Source organism: Aythya ferina, assembly GCF_964211825.1.
Source record: "Aythya ferina genome assembly, chromosome: 2".
Classification (NCBI taxonomy): Eukaryota; Metazoa; Chordata; class Aves; order Anseriformes; family Anatidae; genus Aythya; species Aythya ferina.
In genome coordinates, this window is record NC_140297.1 from 127,046,828 (window position 1) to 127,066,061 (window position 19,234).

The 19,234-nt window shown below is 36.3% G+C and overlaps 1 long non-coding RNA gene across 1 annotated transcript in view; it reads left to right on the plus strand.

Moving 5' to 3' along the window:
• Positions 1–1,485: 1,485 nt before the first annotated feature.
• LOC311432440 overlaps positions 1,486–19,234 on the plus strand; it is a 36,732-nt gene continuing 18,983 nt past the window's right edge. The window contains exons 1-2 of the long non-coding RNA XR_014690070.1: positions 1,486–1,553; positions 2,158–2,186. This is a non-coding gene — a long non-coding RNA (uncharacterized lncRNA). The remainder of the gene's footprint in view (positions 1,554–2,157; positions 2,187–19,234) is intronic.

The following is a 19,234-nucleotide window of genomic DNA, read 5'->3' on the forward strand; positions in this document are numbered from 1 at the left end:
ACTGATTTATATATATACATATAGACACATATATGTTCAACTACCTTCTACACTTTTTGCTTCTGTTTCCTAACATAAAATTATTACCTTCCCTGGAACAATGAAAATGAAATTGCTTTCTAGACCAGTGACTATTCCTTCTTTGAAGAGGCTCATAATAGGATGCATGAAACATCTGGAAGAATTAAATCAAAGGGTGATAGAATTCCCACTGGAAAACACATGTCAAACAAGAAAAAGAGTCTTGTGGAACAAATGAGATTTTGCCCTGAGAATTAGCAAGTACAACAGCTAGGCTTAGTTTTGGATTGAGACAAAAACTCCTAAGAGGCCTATTGATACAATTTTTAAACATCCACTGTGTCTAAGAGAGAGAAAAAGAGAGAGAGGAAAAAAAAAAGAATATGTGTAACAGTCTGTTTTCCCCATCCACGATACAGAGCCTTTCCTAAGATCCACAGTGAAGTATGTGTCAGAAAGACAGCCTGGGAGACGAACTGCATCTAATAAACACACAATTCAGTTAGGTCTTGTCTATATCCCTACAGCTGCAGTGGGAAGGGGCTAACAAATTCAGTAGACACATAAGAGCCCACAAGGAAAGCAATAGAAATTCATACTGTAAGTGAGGAGGGATTAAGACTTGTTATCCCATTCTACTTATGTTGTCCGCTCACATATTGTGGCATGGAAAGCCACTTGGAGAACAGCTAGAATGGAATTAAGACCCACAGATTAAGTTGCTCATTTTGGCACTGGTGTAACTCCAGTTGGCGTGCCAAAGCTGAATTTCATTCTGTATTTCTCTTAGAGAATGTTTTATTAGGGAGAAGATTAAAAGCAATTTCAGAAAATTATCATCTCACATATGTGCCTGTTTGTTTTGCACAATCATCTCACTATCAAACAAACAAAAATTTAAATATTTCTATACATCAATACCAATTGCCAAAAATAAATAAATTAATTAATTAAAAAAAAAGTATGATGTAATGAACTGAAGCAATTTGAAGAGTAATTTAATTTTACTGAGGAATGAAAATGCTCCTTTATCCACACCCCAATTGCTTTCTTCATCCAATTTTGTTCTATTTCTATCGCTGCATCCTTATAAACTGCCTTACAAAAGGCAAGCTACAAAGAATGGGGAAGGTTATGGATACTTATATGTAACTTTGGACGAAGCAAGAGAGGTTTTCAAACCCCCTATTTCTCACTGGTCCAAAGACAGCTCAAGAGAGCAATGATGTCTTTTTTTCTTTGTTTCTGAAGTTGTCTTCACCCTCACTTAGTAGAGAATGCTTTGCTCATAGAAGAGGGAACAAAGAGCTGTGACTGAAAAACACTGAGTGATCTTGGACTGGGAATGTGTTTGGTGCTTGGATTACTTGATAGGGTTGTATTAAAATATTTTCAATTTTTGGATCTATAAAAAACATCCAAAATTTTGTTGCTTTTTGGAATACAAGAAGTTTTCTCTTTCCCTTACAGGTGGACTAGGAAGGTGGTCTGGTATTGAAGAAGGTGGTGGGAGAGCAGATGTTGTACTGTAGGTAACTGAATGTATTTGCAGTACTGCAAAATGCGAAACACCTCATTTCATCATTCTGTATCTTGTGCAGTGGTACCCTTGCTTCTCTAAAGAGAGCATAAGATTTATCATTATAAATTCCCTGATGATTTTCCATCACCTGATCATGAGGAGGGGATAACCAACTGTTGCATTCATGTAAACCTTGGTCTGTTGGGCCTTCATTGAAACTCTGGACCACTGATATCAGTAAAAGACAGTAGGAAATATTTTAAGGATAAAACTGACTTTTGAAATCTCTGCAGAAAATGAGCTTCTTACAGAGGCATAACAAACAAACAAAAAAGTTATTTTCACCACATTTAAACACTGATACAATATGAACAGTATTCTGAACAGTATTACCTCAAATGTGAATAGTGTTATTCAGAGATTTCATCCCACAGTAAAATTTCCATTAACCGCATATAGGTTAGTATATAGGACCCTTAATTCTTTTTTAACACACCAGTTTCCTAGACTATCATTTCTAAGATGGCTTTATATTTTTCCTTAAGAAAAAAAAAAAAAATCCTTCGTCTGCTGCTATTCTTCATGCAAATTTAAGAACTATTTCCTCTTTGTAGGTCTTCAGAAGTACATTCAATTTGCAAAAGTTTCCAGACATGCTGGTTCTCTCTGCCTTTCTGTTTGCATTTCCAAATTGTGCCAGAAAGGCATGCTGCTTTTCTGTGATCACAAAATTAATTGAATTTGTCAGCAGTAGTCTGATTTATGTCTCCAGTTCAAATCACAAACATGTAATCAGTGCTAAAAGTGGTGGTTGACAGGTCAGTGTGATGAAATCTTTCACTAATGCTTCATTTTCAGAGAAACTTCATATATTCAGATTGTCACTAATTTCCTTCTGACTGCTTCCTACTTCTCTAATCATCTCTTTTTCCATGAACCGATGATTTGTTCTACTACCACTGTCCTAAAAGTCAGCACTAGAAAATTGTTTTCTCTTTCAGAAATATCTTTTTATTATTATTATTAATTTCAGAAACACGCAGAACAAGAGTGTGCATGTTGTTAAATCTGAAAGTGATTTTTATTGCCTATTTTGCAAATAACTTGGATAACTTGGAACATAGCAATCAAGTTGTGCTTACCCCCCCTTTCCCTCCTCCCCCATTGAGGACTCTATACACTGTTAAAAATGAAAAATTTTCATAATCATAGTTCATAATTAAAGAATTTAGTATTTAGTCTTTAGTATTACTAAGTATTGTGTTAAAATTGCACACTAAAAAATGCAGTAGAAACTCACAGGAAAAAAGGTTGTGAAGGTTGTGTTTATAGACCCAGTGTCTTCAATACCAGAGAGTAATGGAAAGCATACCATAAAATAAAACATAGTGAAAGAGTTTAGTATATTTTAATAGTGCAGCAAGTAAGACTAATGCTCTAATTCTGCAATTTAAAAAGAAAGATTGAATTTCCTTCTGTGTAAAAATTAGTAATATTCATAATGTCAGCTGTTAATAAATGAAAGATTTTAATGTATTCCAGTAAATTTTCTTTCAACACAATTTCTGCTTCCCACTTTTTCTGAACAAGGAAGCATCTGAGCTGCTCCAGCACAGATTTTTAAAGCCTATTGAATGGCATTTAAAACACACACAACATACAAACTGAGCTCTACTTCACCTTCCCCCCATGCTGTAAAGGTGCAGAACAACTCCTGGTAATTAAAGTAAAACCTGAAATCTTGACCACTGTGGTTGCTAAAGACCCTGTGTGCTTTTCAGAAGAGGAGGGGCACTAACCGCAGCTTCCTCAACAAATTCCTCACCAGGTAATTGCCCTCAGCCTGCCTAATCTCCCATCCAGCTTCAACTGACTGAGCTATTTTCACTCCCCCCCTTCACCGAAACTGTTCAAGGGTGTTCCAACTGCAGGATGACAGCTGTGTTCTGTCTTAGTGCTCTTTGCTTTGCTGAATATGAAAACACTGCTACCATAACACAATAAAATGAACTAAGTGACAGAAATATATTTGCCATAAACTTTAGGAACAGCAAGCAATCTAATAAAAGCATTTGTAAACCAGGCCATTAATCTCTACAAAAGATAGCCCCGTGTAGTAGGTTATCCACTGCACGAGATAACACAAAGGTGAGGTGAAAAGTTGATGATCCCCAGTTCACACATCTTACTGTGCACATGTCATCTGGATTAATTGAGGCAAGAAGAAGAACAGCCTGGACTAATTTCAAATGTTGCCTATGCAAGTAAGACAAAAAATGAAAAAGGAAACTCTGCCGTTCACCCACCCATATTCTCAAGCATGCTGAAGTGAGGGTTTTCTGGTTTCTATCTTCTTGTGACTTGATGGGAGCCTACAGGAGACTGAGATGTTCAGACAGAAATTCAACGATAGAGCTGAGAGTAAAGTGACACAGCTTCCTCGATACACTCCAGAGATATTTAATAGGTTCTGTCATAATCCATATGTTCTCTTCAAAAAATAAGAATAAAAACCAGCTGCCTTACAATAAATTCTAACTGCAGTATGAGTTAATTTTAAACTGATGTAACGTTCAGTCAGTTTTCATTTAAAATGACAGTGGATATCTTTGCCAGAGTAAGTGTACATTTGTAAAAACAGATGAGGAACGGTAAAATGTTTTTCCTTCAAGACAAATATTTCTTTTTAACATGGAGCTTTTCAAATAATAGTGTAAGTGTTCAAGCAAAGAAAGCCTTAAGATCCATTGCCATGCCAATCTATTTCCAAAGTAGTGTGCTCTTGGAGATTATTACACGGCCCTCAGGGACATGGCTGAACAGAAATGAGGAATGGTGTCCAATGCCAACCCTGCTAGCTCTGGCCCTGGGACAACTTCCCAGCTCTGGTGAAGGTGGGGTGGTCAGTGTGGCCAGCCCTTGGTGTGCTGCCTGCTAACTCCAACCCCAGATGTCAAGGAAGCACAGAAAGTAGTAGGCCAGGTTCTGTTTATTTGTTTATCCTTACTTGTTCAGACTGAAAGAGTTGCCACTGTAATGTTCCAAGTAATTTGGGCATTTTCAAGTATCACCCCATATGAACAGCAAAAAATAACAAAAATACAGATTGAAGTAACCAAGATCCACATTACAAAATAGAGCAGGCAACCCACTAATAGTTCTCATTCCTCTCATTCTAACTGCTTGCAGCTTCTCAGAAAACCACAAATGCCCAAGAAAAAAAGTAGGCTTGTAGCATGCCCCAAAGATCAACAAAAAGCGTTTGGCTACCCAAAGCTAAGGTCTTTACAGGAAAAAGTCCCAACAGTACAGCATGTCAGAGAACACTAACTATGATAGCCATAAAATTTAGACACATTCTGATATCTCAAAATATCTTCAAAACGATGTTTTGTCCTAGACCCGTGAAATAGCAGGTCAGACAGGCAACTATCATATATGCCTTCTGGTGTAGACAAATGATTCTTCTTTCTTCCGTCCCTGAGTTGTGGCCCCAATTCCTACAGGGATAAGGCTGCAAACCTTAATCATAGTCACACCTGGAAACACGGCAGATATAATCAACATTGCAAAGGCTGTCCATATTCAAATAGACAACCTGAATGGTACATACAAAAGCTCTAAACTAGCTTTGAGCAGTCAAGAGAAAAGTCTGGGAGTAACTATTTGACGGATGAATAAAACAACTTAGTGTTGAGGACTGGTATTAATGCCATACAATGCTACTAATTGTGGAGAAAGAATTAGAAGCAGAGAACCCAGTTATGCCAAATCCTCTATGCTCCCATCTTTTGAATACTCTCTGCTTCCTGGCATCCCATCAAAAATTGAAGGATGATAGTTTTCTATCATACCAATGCACTTAATGGAATTATTGGGCTTGATGTTTGCAACAAATCAGAGAAGGAATGTTTTTACCTACAGTGTAGTTAAATTATGGAGCTCATTGGTACAGGATGTTGAGAAAGCCAAAGGCCTGAACTGGCTCACAAAGGGACCAGACAAGTTCCTAGGAAGATAAGTCAATCAATATAATAGTTTATATTGAAACATAGAATCAGAAAACTCTAAATTTTTAATTCCTGTGAACTATGAAAATATACTCATGGGTGGATTGTTTCCAGTGACTGTACTCTATATACTCTTCCTCAAGTATTTGCAACTGACACTATTAAAGACACTGCTGAGTTAGCAGATCTTTGGTACAAACAATATGGAAAGTCCTATGTTTTTGAGTGGGTGATGGGAGTGTAAGAATGAGCAGAAGAAACTACTTTTCATAAGCCGAAAATGCAAAGCCAACTACAATTTTTTAAGAAAAAGTTTTGGAAATAAGTCAAAATGGGCTTGCTATTATGGAGAACCTTGCTATCCCAAAAATTACATGCAAATTTGGCTTCTCCCCATGACAGGTTAATTAAAGCTTGAATGGATGACCTATCTTAACTCTAAAACAATTGTTTTTACTGTGTAAGCTCCTGACTATGCAAACATTATACACATGCTTACCTTCAAGCATGTGAGTGCTCCCTTGAGAGCCATGTATCTTTTTTCTCTTCTGTTGATATGATGTCCACTGGGTTCAGAGTTCAGTAAAGTGGACACATCACACATAGATGGTCATTATTCAACACTCTTTTGATGGTTAAGGAATCTACCACAAATCTTTCCAACCAAAATTAAAAATAAATAAAAAAAAATAGCAATGCCAGGACATTTAATACAGGAGCAATGACACTGTATCAACACCAGACTAGGGTTAACCCAAATTGTGTAATTTACTTGATTGGTAAAACAAATCCTCTTGTTTTGAGGAGATGCAAAGGCAAGTATTGTTTAGCTGTTAGGCTGGCTGGCAATGCAAAAGGATTTTCTTTTATTTTCCATTTCTCCTTGCCTGTCTCTTCTATCTCTTTCTCTGACTTTTCTTTACCACATGTACCATAACAAATCCATGCAGCTTAAGATCTCTGGATCACAGAAGAGCCTAAGAGGAAACAAGACTCCCAATGATTCTTGCCACCCTTGGTAGTAAACTGCCGGAAAATGTGGCTATTCAAGACATTTCCTTGCTTGGATCTATTCAGCCTCTTTGGCATACAATACAGAATACAGGTATATTTCATAGAACCTCTTCTGTCGTTAATTCTTACAAGGATGGAAACTTCTGAGCAAAGGACAGCTCAATTCACACTGAAAACTGACACTGACACCTTAGTAAATACTCTGTCACTACTCTGTAAAATATTTCTCAGACCTTTTTAATGGCCTGCCAGCTAGATATGATGTACATTGTCAAAATATAAAGGGCAGTGAATTAGTGTTATTAGGTAAAAAAAAAAAAAAAAAAAAAAAAAAAAAAAAAAAAAAAGCTAAACCTAAACACTTATTTGAATAAGAAGAATACTCTTGGATAGTATTGGTATACTATATTACAGAATACTCTTGGATACTCTAGATACTTCATGTTCCAGTTACATACAAGTGTCTAAAAAGTGTCATCATTTAAATCAAATGTTTCAGATTTCTTTTAACTGGAAGCCTCTTGAATGATGTTAGTTTATTCTGAAAGGCACACTGTCTGAAAATGAGTGCCCTGCACTTTCCTGGCACCTTCTTTCTGAAGTCTAAAATGTACTTTGAAAGGCTGCAAGAGCCCTGTGGTCTGGAGAAGCTTTTCAGGGACTTGTTGCAGAGAGAGAAACAAAGGCTGCGAAGGACATGTAGGAAGTTCTTAGCAGCTGGGAGTGGAATAAAGCTCAGGACTGCTGGCTCCTACAGTCATGCTTCAGGCAGGAGACTCTTTCTCTCCTCATCTACTGTAGGCATTACATTTTGTTATTTATTGACTGCTAACTGTGCAAACAGAGATTAAGTTACTGCCATCTACTACAATTAATTAGTACAGGGAAGCACTGTAGCATATGTTGCAAAGGAAGTCAGATGATTCTACCACAGTGCTTCCTTTTGACCTTGAAATCTATAAATCTATGATAACTATAAAGAAAGACATACAGACATCATTAGGAATCTTAGCTAGTTCAGGGAACTCTGCACAATATTGTTCAGGTCAGAGCTGTCTTGATCTTTGAACACTGGTTTCCAGGGCATGATGGCCATCACACAAGAAGAATTTTAATAACCAACCTTGTGATGCCCATGTCACTGTTTTTCAGACTGAATTTGTTTATCTTAAATCTGGGTAGCAATATTGATCTGTTCCCTCTCCAGACAGCAGCAGCACCTACTCTTCACATTTACATATATGTAGAGCACATAATTACTGGAGTCCAAGTAGATGTGTAAATGTGTTGACAGAGATCTAGGTTGTCTGGGCTTTCCATGATGGTCTACATTAATGTTGATGATAGCTCTTGACTTGATAAAAAGAAGCTTTCAATTTTGTATGTGAAGCTTGGCTCATGCCTGTTATGAGAATGGACTTCTGTCCGAGAAAATCCAAATGAAAATGTTTATAAGGAAGTTAGTAAGGTAGAATAAATCCCTCTAATTGAGTAACCTAATCTTTCAAACAATCTTTCTCAATGCAATGCTATTTACTTTGGATTTGGAGTAAAAAGGGAGTTAAAGGACTGATGGGGCTTTAGATTTCCCAATAAACTAGTGGCATTATAGAAAAGGGACAGAGTATGAGGTGATATTTATAGAACATAAAACATCTGTTAAAAAGCACGAAAAGACAGCTATGCAGCAATGTTCATTATTTCACTGTGGGAACTCCTGTAGAAACACAATTCAGATATAAAGACACTCAGTGGATGCTGTAGAATGATAGAGAAGAAGCAGCAGTTGGTTTGCAGCTGCCCCTACAGAAGAATGCTCTGCAGAGATCCAGGGGACAGATTTGTGAATGTACCTCTCTGCACCTATGAGCTGTATGCACTAAAATCCATTACTTTTAACTTCCTGCACTTCCATGTATTCTTTGGGTGTCCAGAGTCTGGAAACTCCAGTACTCAGCCCCAGGACATGGCCCTGCTGTTCCCCAGTCTCTCATGCAGCCCTGTGCCTCATGCGCTTCCTCCTCACAACACACGCTGCATGGGGATTAGACAGAGAAGAAGAACACACTTCCCTAAATACAAAGAGTGCAATTCTTCCTGCACATCTGCTTTGGCTCCTGTTCTCCTACTCTGCCACACCAGAGGTGATCACCTAGTTCTCCATTTTTCATTCCACTTTACATTGCTTAATAATGTTATTCTCACTGCCTACACGCCTCTGGAGGTCACAGAGGAGGAGACAGTGGCAGCATATTACCCAGATGTGAGAGGAGACTCGACAGTTTAAACTTTAATTTTTTATCTGGGGAGGTATAATTTGGGAATACTTTATTGTAGAGAGAAGGCAAATAACAGATTCTTCATTCACTTATGATAAGACCAGGGCAACATTCAGCTTCCATTTCTAGTTATGTAAACCTGAGCCATACACTTAAACCAACTGGAGCTATTCCAAATTTACACCAATATCTTGACTTTACATGTTTATTAGTGATTTTTAGCCACTTAAGTTAAAGCCAGTTTAACGATTTAATTTTAAATGCATTAATACCACCAACTGTTCATGGCAGAATTGAAGTAGTGGTATATTTCCTAGTCCAAAAATTGACACAGATGCTTATGTAGATAAGTACTACATATACTCTTCAGTCTGTGTTCCAGTGCTACTTGGGTATTAAAAACATTAATATCAAATAAGGTATAAACAATGTGAACTAGAGTGATCCCTAGTTTACAATAAATATCTGACATGCAGTTATAAGGATTAACTGACAATCTAGTGTTTGTTTAAATTGTCTGCCAACAATGTTTTGTTCTTTGAAAGATCCAGTGTGTGTATAGTACCTTCTGTTAAGTCTGGATCATTCTCTTAAATGGAAAATACGCCCTACTGACCTCATTCCAAATAGCTGTTTGGACTAATATAAATTTACTGCAGAACTATTTACATTTCTTAGCTCTTCTTTCTACACTATGTTTACTGAATGTGACAACTTTAAGTAGATCTAAAGTGGGTAATATTTTTCATCATGTTGTTGCTTTAATTGTTACTTTTCAGACTGCTCCTTAATTTCCAAAATGAGTAGGAATGCAATGTAAAATATAACTTACTGACATGAAGTACTGTCAGGCACCAGTCTTCTGCCTAAGCAATAAGAAACTACTCATTCACAGCATACATATTCAGTATTTGTATCCACAGATTTCCTGTAAATTTGAGATGCCCAAAAGAACCGTGACAGATATTCTTCACAACAACAGATGCAACTGTGAGAAGGAGGCCTCAGTCTGCTTAGCCTTTGTGAGCACCATTCACAGTTGCTTTCCTAAGCTTGTTGCACTGCGAGTCCCTAGAGGACATATGAAGCAGGTGATATATTAGCTTTGAGCAAAGAAGAATTCATTTTTTAGGGAGCAACGCTCTTTCCTTGAATTTGGAGTGGTAGGTTTGGTGGAATTCAGTGTTGCTCTTGGAATGATAGCTTACAGACATACCTAGCCTGTGGCTTTTACTACAATTTTATTGAAATAAATCAGAGCTCACAGGTTGGATTTTATTTTTCTTAATTCACTCCTCAAATCAAATAGTGGAGAATCGCTGCTTCCAGTAATTCTCATGTGTGGGGTCAGTGAGGAACTGCAAGTCCTGTAGGAAGAGGGAGCTGCCTTCAGAGAGATGTGGGACTTTAGCACCACCTTCATTTGCAATGTCCAACATGGGATAAGACATTACAGAGGTAGGTCTCAGCAACCTTACAAAGTGAAAAAGGTTGAAGAGTGACTGGTCTGAGAAGAGAGACTGTACTGCTAGCCTCCTGAAAGCCACCCCATACTTTGTCTCAGAAGTTCCCACTGACATTGTGTAGCTTCAACACCACTGAATTTCTTTGTGCCCTCCCCCCCTTTTTTTTTTCCCCAGCAGGTTATATGAACCTTAAGAACCTTTCAGAAACACATAATTTTAATAATACTGAGGAAAAAATGCTTAGATTTTTTTATTCTAATGTAAAATTGAAAGCTCCAGTGGTGAGAAAAGAACCTTAAATTACATCTACATTGTAAGAAAAGATGTAAAGTCAAATTCATATTTCTATACTATATAATAATTTAGTATTTCAATGTAGAACCTTTTCAAATTTCTATATAAAATTTATTATGGAAATGTCTACACTAGCAATGGAGAGTCAGTTTTAGAGATCTGAGGTCAACATACAAAACTAGTGCAGCTCCATATCTAATACATTTATTCTTCAGGGTAGATTTTTTAATCTTCTAAACCTTTAAACACTTCCATATGAGTTTTTATAAAATGTTTGAGGCATCATATATGACATTCATTGTATCTTTGTGAAAAAAAAACAAGTCTTTATTTCCATTTCAAAAAATCTGTTTCCCTTTAATATTCAAAATGACTGATCATTGAGCCCTTTATGAATGTTTCAAACATTTAAGATAAAAATTTGCAAAAGAAAATGATTTTCCAAACTCTGTCAAGCAACCCAAGTATAAAGCTATCCTATCAACATATCTGACTTTCTAAAACCCAGCAGATCAAATGGTTTTGTTGTGTGACCAGAAAGGCAAGAGGCTCATGATGTGGTGAGTAATGATAAATTCCACAACTGGAAAAGCCTTACTGAAAGCTCCTTGTCTTTAACTTGTTAGTTAAATTAGACAGCTGTAACTCTTTACTGCTGTTGCAGCTGTTACTATGAATAAGTATTTGTGTTATCAAAACAGTTAGAAACAATCACTGACCATGACTGCACTTATAGAAGAGTCCTCACCTTCTTCCCTGCTCCTGAAATGCAGTTTGTGTCCCAAAGATCTCATAGTTCAATGGCAAGACAAGATTAAATGAGTGAAATCCAGCTACTCAGCTCACTCCTGGAGCTTCCCCAGCAAAGGAGGACTTTGAAGAAAGGCTGAGATACTTTTATGGGGAGCAGGAGGAAAAAGCTTTTCTGTTGCTCTCAGAAATCACAGAATTACTTCTTTCAGAATGTCACTATCAGATGATAATGTAAGTACATACTTCTCAGTGACTGAACTTATTGGTGAATAAGAATTATAGGTAGGCTGGAAGTAGATTATGGTGGCTTTGAAAGTAAAGGTCATTATTATTATTATTATTTTCAGATATATAAAATGGAAGCGAGGTGTGTCATAGAGGATCTGATGAACTTGAGGGTATAAAATAAGCAGATTATCACAACAAAGTATATCCAGAAGTTATAGTATTAAGGGCTATTAGTCCAGGCTAGAGAAGGGAAAATTGAAGCAAAGAGAAAGTTTGAAGGATTTTTAGTTGTCCAGATAAATTAGAAAGGTCATAAGACCTTAAAAGCAAGCAAGTAAACAAAAAGCAGTAAGATCAGCTATGAGCTTGAGAGAAAGTCTCCAGTAGAAATGGTAACATCTTAAGTTAAGGAGCAGTAGCCTCTAAAGCAATCAAAGGGTAGTGAAGTATTTCCCTTAACTTTATTGAACCTGACTGACTGATAAAGTGAAGCATATGGTTCCTTTTAAGAATCCAGAAAAAGAAATACAAAATAAAACCAAAACAGCTTGCTAAGATACATGCAGGTGATGTAAATCAGCAAAAATGCATTCTGATACCTGGGAGCAGAGGTTTAAATTTTTTCAGCCTACACAGGAGCACTGAGGGAAGAACAACTCTACAGGGTGGGAAGTGGACTTTCTGAGCAGGATAGATATATTACACTGCTCACTTAGAAGAGGTACAACATTTTCTTTAGACACTACTAGTTGGGTACTATTGGCCTGTTATTTGACATTTAGTATTTGAACCATTTTGGTAGGCATGGAACTTCTCCACATAACTGACCTAGGGGTAGACATGTATATGCTAGCAGACAGTAAAAGATTCCACAGCTTCAATTTAGACTAAAGATGTACAGAGGATATGCATAGAGATGAGTGGTGAGTTTATGGATTAGGCTTCCTAAGGGAGAAAAGACTGTTGTGTCTCTGCTAAACTCTTCTAATAGATGGAAGAGAGATAAGAAGAATGTATACCTACTTAATGAAAAGATCAAAACTAATACTATATTTAAGGCAGAATGAAAGCATATATGAAGAGGAGACAGTTCATCTAAACATGATGAAAAGGCAACTGGGACTATGAATGTGGATTTTAATTTGTTTTGGTCACTGGGAAATCTGCTCATGCTGCAAGACATCTGTGAAACATGAGAAAACTAAATAGATGGGTCAAGCTTAACTTCTTCATGAAAGAAATGAATCAGTTATTGATGAAGAGAAGTCACAAGTAAAAATATTCTTCAGGTATATAGAAGATAAGAAAGGACAAGGAGAAAAAAGATGGGGAAGCAGTGGAGAAATAAAATGAAGAGATTGAAAGCCATTCGGTCAAAGACAATGTGTTGTAAAAAGAGATAACTAATGCTTTTATTCAAGACCAAATAGTTTTGGAGAGGAATTTGAATATGTCATTAGACTTCAGTTACCATGGTAAGACACAACCTCTCAAATTCCCTGTCCTGGCTGGATCTGAACTAACAATTTGGACAGAAGCAGCTGCTGTGTTAAAGTAAAGAGCCCTCTCCACGCAGATTTCCTGTTCTGCTGTATGTCCAGGCACAGCATGCTTTGACTCCAAACTGAGATCACTTCCGTGATGTGGTTCCTCTACGCTTAGCAAAGGAAGAAAGAGAGATCCTGTATTTAGTCCAAAGCAAAATCATCAAAACTACTACTTTTAGGAATATTTATACAGCTTTAAAGCCAAGTTAGAGTGTTCTGGTAAGTTTTCAAGGAAATAATACTTGCATTTTGTCCATTTGACTTCCATCTCTTTAAGTCATCACAACAGTTGTTTCAAGTGAAGAACTTAGAAAAAAAGGTAACTTTTGACCAATGGCTATCAAAAGCTTAATTAAAACAATACAAGATTCAATGCCATCCTTTAAAATAATTTATGAATTATTCACTACTCACTTATTGACAAGTTGCAAGTGTGTATTTTTGGGAAATAGGCCAGTTTTTCTTCGGCAGATAATGTTATATTAGGGTATCTGAATTAGTGATACATTCTTGTGATCTGGCAGTAAAGACTTTTAAATTCAGTCCACATTTGAATTTGAAGCTGATGGTGTAGAAAAAATGTATTTGTATTTATCTTGTATCTGGGAAGACCAAATGTAAGCAAGTCAGGCATTATGATACTTCTTGATAATTTAAATATATATATATATAAATATAAATATATATATTTGGCATATGGTATTTGCATGCCCAAGATAAACATTTGAATTATGATGGTTCCTCATGCCTCTGAACCTCTAGAAGTAATTGGCTTCCAGAACCATGTAGTTCATCAGATTATTCCCAAGCCATGGTCCTACACAGAATTACCGTTACTCTAAAAGGAATTTTTTGCAGTATGCCAAGCAACAACAAAACAACAACAACAAAAATAAACAAAAACCTGTAAGAGGACTTTTTGCATATTTATGTGGATTACTTAGAAACAACTTCAACAAGAGTAAGAAGTTCATTAAATGGTGTATAGATGGGAAAAATATGTGGATACAATATGTGTGGATGTATTCATGATTTGAATGGGAAGGAACAGGTTACACGTACACCTACACCTTTACACACACCACAGAAGTGATAGAGAACTAGTACAATATGATAGCACTCTGCTACAATAATTCCCTTCTAAAGTCATTAACTTACATCAGTTCTGTTCTTGCTCAAGAGAGTTTAAATCTGAAATAAACCCAAACCCAGTCATACACAGTTCTGTGGGGTTAAGAACAAGGCTACTTTTCCTCAGACGGATATGCACCTTGACATTAATGTCCTTGCAATTTAAAACTGTTTTCCAGAAATGAACTATCTTGCATTTTTCCTGTTTCCATCCAGTTTTGCCAATAGAAAACCATCCTCAGATATACATTGCATAAAGGCATTGGAGTTATAGAAGGTTATGTTTTATTTCACACCATTATGAATTATATTTTTGTAAGAATTGAGACAAAGAGAAATCTTCTGAATATAAAGACATTATATTATGATTGCTCTGCTGTTAAAAAAAAAAAAAAAGAAAAAAAAAAAAAAAGGGAAAAATACCCCAAATTTTGCTACTAGAATGTGATTTATATTAATTTCCTGCTCCAAAGAATGAACAAACATTATATTGAGGAAACTGTAATCTAGAAATTTTAAATTACTCAATAAAAAGAACAAAAACACATTTCTTTAACAGTTCTGTTGTTCTTTAAAATGAGAAGGAAATAACAACTATCATAGCTACTTGTTACTGTCTATGAAAGCAAAATAACTTTCCATTGTAGAGGATATCATTGCAAAGATTTCATTTAAAATATTTTAAATGAGAAAATTAGACAATTTTCCTACCCCTAGAAATAAAATAAATAAATAAATAAAATAAAAAATTAAGAATTATATAGGAGCTTAATATTGTTATGTGAAAATACTTATCTTTAGAGAACTCTCATTTCTCAAGCTGTTGATACTCTGTTTCATATACTCAAAAAGTATGTCTGAATAGGCATGCTAATTTTCTTATGCATTATCTGGGAACAGATGTTAGGAACACGTTTGATGTCTATACCTCAAAGCAGAGCCGTCACTGGTGTTAAAGATGAGTTTGTCATAATTTCAGCTGTATAGCTAGGACTCTCCTTACTACCTTGGAGCTGGATTGTAGGAGTTTACACAGAAGTGGATGAACAAAAGCAGGGAGGAACAAGGACAGTCCTCTTTGTGTGGCCCGCACAATTGCACTTACTTAGTTTAAGGAAGGAAGTGAGGTCTGTGACCCTGCCTTGCTGCACACTGTGGAGGGTACACCATCCTAAGGCAAACATTAATTGGAAGCCTGTTTTAGTGAGAAAAGGAAAGACACAGAAATTGTGAATATACAAAGGAAGCAAAAGGAAAAGCGAAGGGGAAAGCCAGTGAGAGTAGGCAGATTGCCAGTAATTTTTGAGCGTAATGTCTTTGCTATTCAGGGCTCTGGTGAGGGCAGACTTTGAATATGATGTGCTGGGACAACACAACAATATTTAGCAAACCTTCTGAAGGGATGACAGTGTAAAACATGTGGATGCAGGCTAATTCATTTGCACTGGATAGATAGATTTGAAGAGGAAATGAGGGAGAGGATGGGCTTATACTCATCAGGGTTCAGGGAGCACAAGTTTAAACCCTTTGTTGCTTTTTTAAGTAACATACCTTTGAAACAGGTATTCCATAGACCTCTCTGTTGCCTTTCCACTGCCTGCTGGCTGGTATACTGGCCTGTGCAATGGGTACTCACCAGCTGGTCCTTTGCACTGGAATCACTCACTGTTATGTGCCCTTCTCTTGCCTTTGCCATAAACAGCTATTACAACTGCTCAAGTGCCAGTCTTTTCTTCTCTTTCTCACTGGTTCTGGTTTTGCTACTGCTAATGATCTGTTCCCTCTGGAAGTGTTTTCAGATCCAAGTGCCCTTCAAAAAATAGGATTTCTGAACTAAAATATTATCCAAAGAAGACAGATGGTTTATTGCCCTTACCTAATATACTTGTCTCCAAGTACACTGACATATCTGGATTTTTTTTTTCAAACTGTCTGAATTTTGAGATATTCTGTAGGTGACAAAGAGTTTCCATACTACAGTGGCAGAATGAGGTGCGAACAGTTTAATTGCCAGCAGGGGAGAAAAATTATTATAACCTGCATGCCTTATAAAGCTTTATATTTGGAAATCATATACTTGAACCTATCTTTCCAGGTAATTAATTGGTACTATGGATCCAGTAGAGAAAGTGGATGGCTTTTGGTACTCTAGTACTTTAAGTATTTCACTTTCCATGCATATTTACATCATAACCAAAAGCATCTGAACATAAAAGATTGTGCAGCATCTTCAGAAACATCAGCAAGCCTCAGTAAAATTGCTGAACCTTGACTCAGCCCCTTAGGAGCTGTTATAAAACCATTTTGTGAAGCAAAGAAGAAGGATGGGTGGGAAAAAGAAAAACAGATTTTGTCACTCCCAAAATATGCTTGGATTCAACCTTCACTAACCCCATTGTGTAAAACATACTGAAAATTATTAAGAGAAAGCTTGCAAGTGTAAATATACTTATTCTCAATGAAATCAACACCATCAAACTGATTTGTAACTATTCCCTTAATACTGCTATAAACTTTACTGCAGTGAAAACACTGGCTATACAGATTGCTTTCCTCTTCCTCAGGATGTGTTTCACCTTTGTGGCATTGCCACTATAAATCTCATGGTCCAACAACCCCTTGTCTGCAAGTGATTTCAAGCACTATCATAAAAACGAAACAGACAGACTTAATTTGAGTTCCAGACTTAAGGAAACTCAACTAAAATATTAGCATAATTTCACTGAAGACGGAGGAAATTGTTAAAATATGTGTATTAGAGAGTGTCTGCAATTCAATACATCTCTTAGCTGGCTCTTGGGTGCCACCCAGTGATTGATTTAACAGCAGGTTTGTAATGGTGTCTGTGGTGCACCACAGGCCATGTTAATAAGCAGTGCTGATCACAGGAGATCAGAAACAAGAATGTTAGGAAGTATAAGGAGATTCATGACATGTTAAATCTGAACCTGTGAATAATAAGCTCTAAGTCTGATGGATTTAGTGCTTGGATAATTTCTATGTGGAACAACACTCCTATTTATTTCAAACAGGAACTGACTGATTAAATAAGCACTGTGCTTCTTTCTTCATGAAAGAAATTATGGAAATTTGCTGTCCTTTGATTTTTTTTTTTTTTTACTTCAAAAAATATATAGTTGCTGTTTTAAGATCATAGTAATATTCTGCTCTCCACCAAAAATAGCAAAGCATTTTTCATGGAGAAGGTATACTTGTTTCTCTGCAGATCACTCTTTAAATAATGTAATAATATTAAAAAAAAAAAAAAAAAAAAAAAAAAAAAAAGGTAAAATGCTAAAAGGGGTGTAGTGGCAATCTGGTGAACTAGATGTTGTTGATGCTGAAATGTCCTTTCCAATGACACTGTGTGACTGTCTGCCGTTGTCCCCAGAATGATGGCATGCAGACTGCAATACCATGCCAGTTGACAGATCTTTACAGACAGTAACTTGACAACAACTTGCAAATATTGTAATGAAAAAGGTTTATCCTGCAGATAGCTATTTAATCAAGCAAAAGAGGCACAATGATTTCTAATTGTTGAGTTAGGAAGATGGAAAGTATTTTTCAAAGTGGAAGAATTGTAACAACCTTTACTAAAGCATCAATACTGGAGTTTAAATCAAGAGATAAGATATCTTTCACAAAGTGAAGCTACAAATGAAACTAGAATAATGGTCTTGGTGCAGAAATAATTATGTTAAAGAAGTAGAGTTAAATTACCTAAATGAGCCTTTTTGACTGAAAATGGATTGCTTTTTAGACTAAAAAAAAAAAAAAAAAAAAAAAAGATTAAAAAGAGACAGAGTAGAAGAGTTTTACCTTTTGTGTCAGCAAAAAGAGACAGAGTAGAAGAGTTTTACCTTGTGTGTCAGCAAAGTATCTGGCTGCTGTACATATCAGCATCTCTACTACTCCATTTCCACAAACAGCTTGCAGAAGCTTAAAATTTTACATGCTGCTTCTGGTGGTTTATTTGAAAAGCTGGTATTCACTCGAACCTAAAGTAAAAATCTTTTCTTCTTGTTCTTTTTTACTTGTTAGCTGGGGTAGATAGAAGCTACCATATTAATGAATTAGTTAAACATACATTAACACCAGGAAATTAAAGATTATGGACCTAATTTCATATACCATACAACACAATGCTGTTTGTGGTTTAATACTAGAATGCCTAGCAGAGATTATTGCATAATGAAAAAACTTTGTCTGGAGTTTTAACATTAGATATCATGTTTTGTACGGTATATTTCATCACAAAAATCAGTTTGGAAGAGGAAAATAAGTAAGTTGGTAAGTGACCAGTGAGTCCGATGTTAGCACCTTCCTCCTATAAGTGAAGAAGGAGATTTTGAACTGAATACCTCTAGGCTGCAAGGAGAGAACAGGATTTTGTCAGCCTAATCTCATTATACTTGTAGCCATTACAGTCAAAATGAGTTTCCTCTGCCTTAGTTTGGGTTGGAGTCAAAATCAGTTCTCAGAGGAAAAGGGTCATTACATTAAGGTAGTAAGTTACTAAATTGAGCTTCCTATTATACTGGGGTATGTACATTCATGTTTTCTTTAACCATAGAGAGATGAGATGAATAATCCAGGTATTGTTCAGTGATTAGAGTCATACATTTTATTCTGTTGAATGAAATAAGAATAGACAAACAAATGAAATATATAAAATGTTAATTGAGCTAGAAATGGACTGGAACCAAGATCTTGTTGAGAACACCCCCACACTTTCAGAAGATGCAGCATTAGGCCAGCACTTTGTGGCTCAGCCTCATCTTAAATGAAGTGAAATGAATAAATATATGTCATAGTAATCAATATTCTTTTGGCCATGATCCTACAAACATATGTGAATAATTTTGTGCATGTGAGTTCAATTAGACTATTCATATGCACAGTGTTAACTCAGATATGCAAGTGTTTGCATTATTGGAATCCCAGTTTATGGATTTTCATGAAGAGC